This window comes from Pipistrellus kuhlii, unplaced genomic scaffold (assembly GCF_014108245.1).
Source record: "Pipistrellus kuhlii isolate mPipKuh1 unplaced genomic scaffold, mPipKuh1.p scaffold_m20_p_1, whole genome shotgun sequence".
NCBI classification, from domain to species: domain Eukaryota; kingdom Metazoa; phylum Chordata; class Mammalia; order Chiroptera; family Vespertilionidae; genus Pipistrellus; species Pipistrellus kuhlii.
The window spans coordinates 73075734-73085084 of NW_023425404.1; positions in this window are offsets into that span (position 1 = coordinate 73075734).

The window sequence follows — 9351 nt, forward strand, 5'->3', positions numbered from 1 at the left end:
TTAGCCAAAATTACAAATGCACACAAATTCAATCTCTAGGAAGACATCCTGCAAATATAACTGAACATAAGACTCTTTACTTTGGAACAGCATAATATTAAAATTAATGGAAGTGTCCATAATTTAAAAAAAATTATAACATGTCCATATAGTGGAATAGTATGAAGGCATAAAGAAGAATGAGGACATTTAAAGAAAAAAAAGCAAAACGCAGAAAAAAATGGGATTTAATATATACATATTTGCTTAATACATAAAATGCATTTGAAAGGTTATACAGGGAAATAACACACTGGTTACCTCTGGGAAAAGAATTGCCAGGGGACAGGGATGAAAGGGAGACTTTTCATTGTGGAAAGATGAATAAAAATTTTTAAGATACAGAGATTATACAGTAAAGAGGCAGGTCAGGAGAGATAGCTTATGTAATAAAATCTTTCACATCACAACTGTGAATAAGTTTAGAATTGCAAAAAAAAAGTAAAAAAATGTCTGTATTAAATATTTTATGGGACCTAGCATAGTGCCTTTCCTATCACAGGAGTCTAATACATATTTGTTGGATAGATGAATGGCTAGATTGATATATAAAATACAAATTCAACTTGATTACAGTGAAATAGAGTCAGATGGTTGCTTTTATCTTAACATGGAAATGGAACTTAAATTACACATTTCTGAAAAACTAAATTGTTTATGGTAATAATTAGTTATATATCAATTTACAGAAAAAATCCTGCTAATGATCAGCCATATTGATTTATTATTGTTTTTAAATTAAGACACAGGAAAAAAAACAAGTAGAAGGTTTTAAAATGTAAATCACAGGGCTCTTTTTCTTATTTTTATCAACCGCCAAACTAATTTCTAAGTTATAGTTTATGTTTAGTAAAATAGTTATCAGATAAAAGTTGCAATATTATTTTCCATATCATTTACTGACTAAATTCTGTTAATACTGGAGTATAAAATAGAGTATACTTTGCCTTTTACTTTGCCTTTATGGTTCAGGCTGTAACCTGCTATCAGATATCATTTTAAATATTACTATTCAATTTTTTAAAATATTTTAAAATACTGTAATGCCTAGAACTGTGGTTGGCAAACTGCGGCTCAAGAGCCACATGCAGCTCTTTGGCCCCTTGAGTGTGACTCTTCCACAAAATACCATGGCCTGGGTGAGTCTATTTTGAAGAGGTGTCATTAGAAGAAGTTTAAGTTTAAAAATTAAACTTAATTTTGGCTCTCAAAAGAAATTTCAATCATTGTACTGTTGATATTTAGCTCTGTTGATAATGAGTTTGCCAACCACTGGCCTAGAACATAGTAGGCACTCAACCCTATTATAAAAAGTATGATGTCATTTCATTTTCTTATAGTATTTAAATAATTAATATTTATAATGTTCAATTAATAACATTATAATTAGGACCATATCTTTTTTCCTACCAGTTAGCTCTTGTGGTTGTAGCATGGTATTACTAAGTTTGACACCAATGACTAGCCCCATATTACAATGCATGCATCTATAAACTACCTGACAATTATGGATGAAGAGAGAGAATTAACACGGTTGAAATTCAGAACCCATATCTGAATATATTATTACTAAATTCTAATCTAAGAGCTCCTAGTGAAATATACTCTTAACTAGAGGCCTGGTGCATGAAATTCATGCACGGGGGTCGGGGGGCAGTCTCTCAGCCCAGCCTACTCCCTCTCACAGTCTGGGAGCCCTCAGAGGATGTCCTACTTATGGCTTAAGCCACAGTCTGGCCTCCCTCTGTGGGAGGCAATTGGGTTGATCAGGGGAAGGCACCACCCCCATCACCTCGCTGCTGCTGCCACTGCTGGCCACCACAGCCACCAAGGTGTTTTCATCAACACGGACCCAGTCCCTTTACCATGAAAAAAAATGACAACTTTCTTTAGGCATTTTCAAGATGTCTCTTTCATAGAATATGACATTTCTTTCTTTCTTTTTTTATTCTCACATGAGGATATTATCCCATTGATTTTTAGAGAGAGTGGAGGAGAGAGAGAAAGAGAGAGAAACATCAATGTGAGAGGGACACTTAGATCAGTTGCCTCTTGCATGAGCCCTGATCTGGGCCCTGGCCAAGGAGGAGCCTGCAATTTAGGTATATGCCCTTGATCAGAATCAAACGTGGCCCCCCTGCGAGATTGTGTCTCTGCTCTGGTTCCAGCAGCCCAGCGCTGCAGCTACAGGGCTGGGCACTGGCCCTGCTGTGTGTTGTTCTCTCCAGCTCTGGGTCCACACCAGGCCCCTCCTCCTGAGTTGGTCGTAACCATTATGGTGTCCCTGCCTAATTTGCATATTCTTTCTCTCTCTCTCTCTCTCTCTCTCTCTCTCTCTCTCTCTCTCTCTCTACACACACACACACACACACACACACACTACGGGTGCCTATAAAATAAAAATTTAGGGTCTTTCTTTTATTTTTGTTGCTATCATCATACCTAGAAACTAGGAGTAATACTACTATCCTATTTTCTCTAGTCTAAATATTTAGGTCAAAACACCCATCTCTTTTTTTCTTAGCTCAACTGAAAAATAGATTAACTTCTCTCTAAGCTACTAGTAAACTGTTTCTCAAAAACTTCTTAGCATCTAGGATCCAGTTTGCCTATCAGAACAAGCATCTTGCCTATTTCAAGTGCAGAAAGCAAATGCCTGCCTTAGCTGGTTTGGTTCTGCAGATAGAGTGTCAGCATGAGGAATGAAGGGTCCCAAGTTCGATTCTGGTCAATGTCTCTCTCTCTCTCTTCCCTCCAATCGATGTGTGTCTCTTCTCCCCTCCCCCAATTGATGTGTATCTCTCCCTCTCGTCCCCTGGTACTAAATGCATTTCTTTTCCCCATTTCAAACCTCTATCTTAAAATCAAGATCTCACCATCAGTTCCCATGTGGTAGGCAGACTATTAGCCCCCAAAGATGTCCACAGTTTAATTCCCAGAACCTGAGAATATGGTAGTTTAATCCCCAGAACCTGAGAATTTGGTAGTCTATACAGCCAAAGAAATTTGCAGCTGTGATTAAGGTTAAGAACCTTGCGATGGGAGATTTGCCTGGATTGTCCAAGTGGGCCTAATCTAATCACTGTGTCCTTAAAAGGGAAGACACTTTCCTGGGTGTGGTCAGAGATAGATGTGATGACTAAAGAAAAGTTAGAGATGAGGGGCTGCTGAGTTGAAATGGAAAAACCAAGGACTGTGGCGTTATCCAGAAAGAAGCTGGAAGATGCAGGGGAAAGGATTCTCCCCCAGAGGCCTCCAGGAAAGAACAGAGTCCTGCCGACACCTTTATTTTTGCCCAGTGAGACTTCTTGGACTTCCGACCTCCCACTGCATTTCTGGTAATTTGTTAAAGCAGCAACAGAAAATGAATACACCTAGTTCCCAATCAGAAAATATTCTGCATCCTCAGCTGGTTTTCATGGTGACAGTGAAAGATATCTTTGAACCTTAATGAATGATTTCACTCTTTCAAACTAAGATTATTAGCAACTCTTAGAATTTTTTGTAAGGATTTATCCAGCTGCCACCCCTTCAAATTGCATAAATTAATCTAGTCATTTTATAATCACATACAACCATAACATAACACATATAGCCAAAATTAGTATGTAAGTAATAAGAAGATGATTATAAGTGGTCAACAACTTTCCCCCCTCATTAGAGTCTATCTCCTCTGACGTCCTTAGGATCTTGCTCCATCGGTTCCACTGCCCTCTACCTAATATCAAGCTCTCCTTTGCCACTGAGATCTCTGCCCTTGGACTGTAATCTAGTCTCTGTCATTGTGGGGGTAAAAATTAAGTATATCTCTATCTTCAGCACTGTTTCTTTTCTGTTCTCAACCAAGATTTTAAAAGGAATATTATGTTCTTTGTTTCTACTTCTTTATTTTTGAACCTTCTATAGCCTCCCCATATCCTCCTCTAAAGCTGCTCTTCATTCTGTCGTCGTAATGCCAAATCTAATAGCCTCTCACCAGGGAAGAGTCCACCTTATGGACTCTGCTCTTTGACATCCTCTCCTACCTTAGCTTCTGGGGCACACTCTCCCCTGGTTCTCTGGCCCCTCTGAGCTGTCCTGAGTCTCCTTGGCATCACCTCTTTCTTCACAACCTATTCCCTAACCTGAGGTTTCCAGACTTTGCTCCATACATTCTCTTCTCGCCTCACTCCTCCAGGAAGCCTCCTCTAATCCTGTTCAGTTACTGGTAATTGCACCCATTCTCACTGGAATGTAAACTGCTCTGGGTCTTCTAAGTTTCCGTAGGGACTCTACTTCAGCTCCTTCAAGATTTTTGAGATGGAGAATGACTCATCAAACTGACATGTTCTAAAGACTAATCTGGGAGTGGTGTGTAAGACTGACTGTATTGGGTAGAGCCTGGAGGCAGGGAAACCAGTTGAAAAGGCATAGGAGTACAAGTATGAAATAACAACAGCCTGCGTTGCCTTGGCAATAGAAAGAAAGAAAAGCCAGGGAAATGTTTCAGTATAAGTACAGGCATATCTCAATGGATTGCACCTCAGTTTATTGAACATCTCAGGTGTTGCATTTTTTTACAAACTGAGGGCAAGATACCCCACCAGCTAAAAGGTTACAACTCATACGCAGCTGGTGCTACTCAGTGGTTGAGAATCGCCTTAGGAACCAAGAGATCCCGGTCAGGGCACATGCCTGGGTTGCATGCTCCACCCCCAGAAGGAGGCGTGCAGGAGGTATCCCATCAATGATGTTTCTCATTGATGCTTCTATTTTTTCTATCCCTATCCCTTCCTCTCTCTCTAAAAACCAATAAAATAAATAAATAAATATTTAACAATAAATAAATATTTCAAGATAAAAAGCATTCTTAAAAAGATTACAACTCGCTTTATTGTGATACTCTATTACTGTTGTCTGGAACTGAATCCACAATATCTCCAAAATATACCTATATTTAGTGACAGAACTTGATGACACATTAAGGAAGGGAGAGGAAAGGCCAGAGATGACTTAAAAGTTTCAAACCTGAAAGACTAGAAGGTACTACCATCATTAACAGAAATGGGGTGATTAGGTATAGGAGACAGGTTTGGGAGAGAGATGAAGCATTCAGTTTTAGATACGGAACATCAAAGCAGGGATGCCCTACAGGCAGGCAGAAGACTGGACTGTGAAATCAAAAGAGAAATCAGGACTGAGGCTATAAATTAGGGACCTGTTTCCAGAAGTAAGATAACAAAAGCTACTCAGGTTGATGGGTATACAGGAGGTAATTAACATTTACTAAATAAGTAACTTGACATTTTTTTCTCTATTCAAGTACCAGTGCAAGCAATAGGATGCCCAAGATACTCACCAACCACTCCACAATACCTCTCTGTTCTACTGTAAGGAACCCCCAGCATTTGTTTTTTCTGTTGCTTCTTCCTGGTTGTTCATTGCAAGATACTACAAAAACATGCTCTCTAATCTTAGGGCCTTCACAGACATGCTAAACTCCTTAGGTCATTTCATGTTGATGTTCTATTGAACAGCCTTACAACAGGTTTTCTAAACCTCTTCATTTTCCCCAAGCTTCCAACCTAAGGGTTTGCTTTCTAGAGCCACATTTGATGCCTGTGGTTCCATTGAAAGCAGAGCTTTAGACAAAGATAGTTTATTGGAGAATATGAGTTCAAGGAATAGAATAAGGGCCTCAAGGTAAACAAAATAGACAAGAAGGAAAGTCAATACAAGAATGCATTATTTAGTTGACTTATGCCTTGGGCAACTGTTTGGTTGATCCTGTGGTACCTTGTGAGAGGCCTTATGAAATATATCTCATGATTCTGTACTGGAGTGAAGAAGAAGGAAGAGGAAAGCATTTATCCATCATTTCTTGTCTACCATTGCTCAGGGTTATACCACATGCGTCTAATTGCACATGTGTGTGGAGAGCTGGTTTCTGCAGGTATCCCATTATTGGGCAGGGAGTGAGAGAGGCCTGGTGACGTTATGTTGCTCCTGAGAGAAGGTGGTGAATCCCTGCATAGAGTTGATCATTGGGCAACATCTGGATTGAGAGGTAAGGCTGGAAGGATATAACAGGATGCACAAAATATTTTTAAATACTGCCTCTTCCTGAGTTTTCTCCATTTGAGTTAATGGTATCTCTCTCTTCAGATGCTCAGGCCAGTCCTGGCTCTTTTCTTTATCTCACATTTCACATATAATCTTTCCAGAAATATTATTGGTTCTGCTTTCAAAGTATGTCCAGAATCTGATTACTCACCATCTCCATTGCTACGCTTTGATTATTGCCAATATGTCTTTTTCTTCCTTATCTTTCTCTCAACACTCACTTAAAAAAAAAAGTATATGTATATATATATATATATATATATATATATATATATATATATATATATACTTACTTTATTGATTTTGTACAGAGAAAGAGAGAGGGATAGAGAGTTAGAAACATTGATGAGAGAAAATCATCAATTAGCTGCCTCTTGCACCACCCCTACTGATGATGTGCCTGCAACCAAGGTACATGCCCTTGACCGGAATCGAACCAGGGACCTTTCAGTCCGCAGGCTGACGCTCTATCCACTGAGCCAAACCGGTCTCGGCTCAACACTCACTTTGCCTCCTAATTTATTTATAAAATCTGGGCCATTCAATATGACTTCTGTACTCAATACAAATGTTCTTTTATTCTCCACCCACTCTTTTCCTTCCCTGTTGTTTTCTCCTTTTCAAGGCTCTATCTGTACATTTGATCACATTTCTCTCAACCTGCAGGACCTTATTCTATGATTTCCTTCTCTTAATATCTCCCCACTTTAGTTATTCTTTTATTTTGGTCTACTAAAAGCATGCAAATCCGCCTTATCCTTAAAAAAAATATTTTTCCATCACTTTGCTCCCCTCAGAGCTGGCATCTTATCACTCTTTTTCTGTATTACTAATTAATAGAAATTTTACAACTATATGGAATCTTTTTATTGTTGTTAATCCTCACTAGAGGATATTTTTCCCATTGATTTATAGAGTAAGAAAGGGAGGAGTGGGGAGAGAATGAAAGACACATCAATGTGAGAGAGACACACCAGTTGGTTTTCTCCTGCACATGCCCCCACTGAGGTAGGGATCAAACCTGCAACTGAAGTACATGCTCTTTTTTATTTTTAAATAACACTTTTTATTTTTTATTTTTAAAATATATTTTACTAATTTTTTACAGAGAGGAAGGGAGAGAAATAGAGTTGGAAACATTGATGAGTCATCAATCAGCTGCCTCTTGCACACCCCCTACTGGGGATATGACCGCAACCAAGGTACATGCCCTTGACCTGAATCGAACCCAGGACCCTTCAATCCCCAAGCTGTCGCTCTATCTACTGAGCCAAACCGGTTTCGGCACATGCTCTTGAATGGGAATCCAACCTGAGACCCTCAGGTCTGAGGGCCGACACTCCCCTGAGCATCCCAGCCAGAGCAAGAATGTTGATAGTGGTTTGAATTCTCTGTAAGGCACTTTTGTGTTATATATCTTATTTGTTTGTGTCAGAGTCTCCAAAAGTTTCTGTAGGACAGAAATAATATAACTCAATCATAAATTTTTTTAACTACGACTAAAGAAATAGTTATGAGATTTGGGATGCTGATTTCTGATAAAAAATAAATAATATAATACTATTTTGCCTTTATCTGCTTCCAAGTAGTTAAAAGTGTAAATGCACTTAGACTTGTCATGTGATGGTTATCTCTTAATCATAGGCAGGATTTTTCTGATGTCTATAACAATTGCAATTATACTCATTTAATCTGTAAGCAAGAGTCTTGGGCAATCCCTATAGCAACAAATGTAGATGTTAGCGTGAGAAGTGAGCAGTTAAGTTTTAAACTTAGAAAGAATTATGAGAACACTAACTTTGTTCATTATTAATTTAGATAAAATCCATTTGACTTTATAAAAGTTATTTACTTGAAAGTTGATATTGCCTTCCTTCTGTATTCTATACATAAACCTACATTTCTCCTTCTATCCCAAAAAAGCTACCTTTCAGCCCTGTTTCACTATAGCTGCCTTCCTAAATTATTGACGAAGTTAAAGAAGATGCCAGAATGTGCTGCAAAGTATTTGAGCTAAGAGCTTAAGAAAAAAATGTTTTAAAACAAATTAGTTTTTATAACCAACTTTTAGAAAAATATATTTTTATAACTTTATAAAAATAAAATATGTATTTCATGTTATTCTACATTAAATATCTACAACTTGAAAGCTTTTGAAAAATACTTATGAGTATTGTGATTTACAGTACTATAAGTTTATTCTTTATAGTGAAATATAAAAACTGAGTTAAAATCATTTAGAGAGAAAGTGCTGGATATAAAACACTTTGCCAAGTACTGAGCTAAATAACTATATATATAAAAGCCTAAGTGACCATCGCAACTGAACAGACTACTGAACAGGCTGCATGGGGCAACCAGGCCGGCAGGGGGATCAGTAAGGGGCAACTAAACGACCAAGCAGCAGGCCTGCAGGTGGGGCAATTAGGGGCAACCAGGCTGCGGGGGGGGGGGGGGAGGGCAGTTGGGGGTGACCAGGTAGGCAGGGAGGGCAGTTGGGGTGACCAGGCCAGCAGGGGGGACAGTAAGCAGTGACCAGGCTGGTGGGGGGCAGTAAGGGGTGACCAGGTGGGCATGGGGTGGGGGGGAGTTGGGGGCAACTAGGCCAGCAGGCAGCAGATAGGGATGACCAGGCCAGCAGGGGGGCAGTTAGAGGCAATCAGGCAGGCAGGCAGGTGAATAGTTAGGAGCCAGTGGTCCCGGATTATGAGAGGGATGTCCCAGATTGGAGAGTGCAGGCTGGGCTGAGGGGACCTCCCCAGCCCCTCATGCATGATTTCTTGCACCGGGCTCTAGTTTAAATAAAAGAAAGTCATAATGGCTCATATTAAAGGTCTATGTTACAAACATATATAGAAACACATCCTATATTATTATTCTCATTTTATACTAGTAGATAATAAGGCTGAAGTTTAGTAGGGTAAAGAAATCCTCCACGTTCCCACAGTATGTAAATGGAAGAAATGAAATTTAAATTCAGATTGATTAGATGTCAAAGTCTATTCATTCAACAAGTATTTCTGAGTGCCTTCTATATGCCAGACACTCTTGTAGAGACTTGGACTACGTCAGGGAAGAAAATAGAAGAACCTTGCACTCTTGGAGCTTATATTTATTAGTTGACAACTCTTTTGCCCCCTCCCCTGCCAATTATCTATGTAAATAAAGAAAAATTTACTTTCCCAAGTTTAACCCTTCTACCTAGATTGT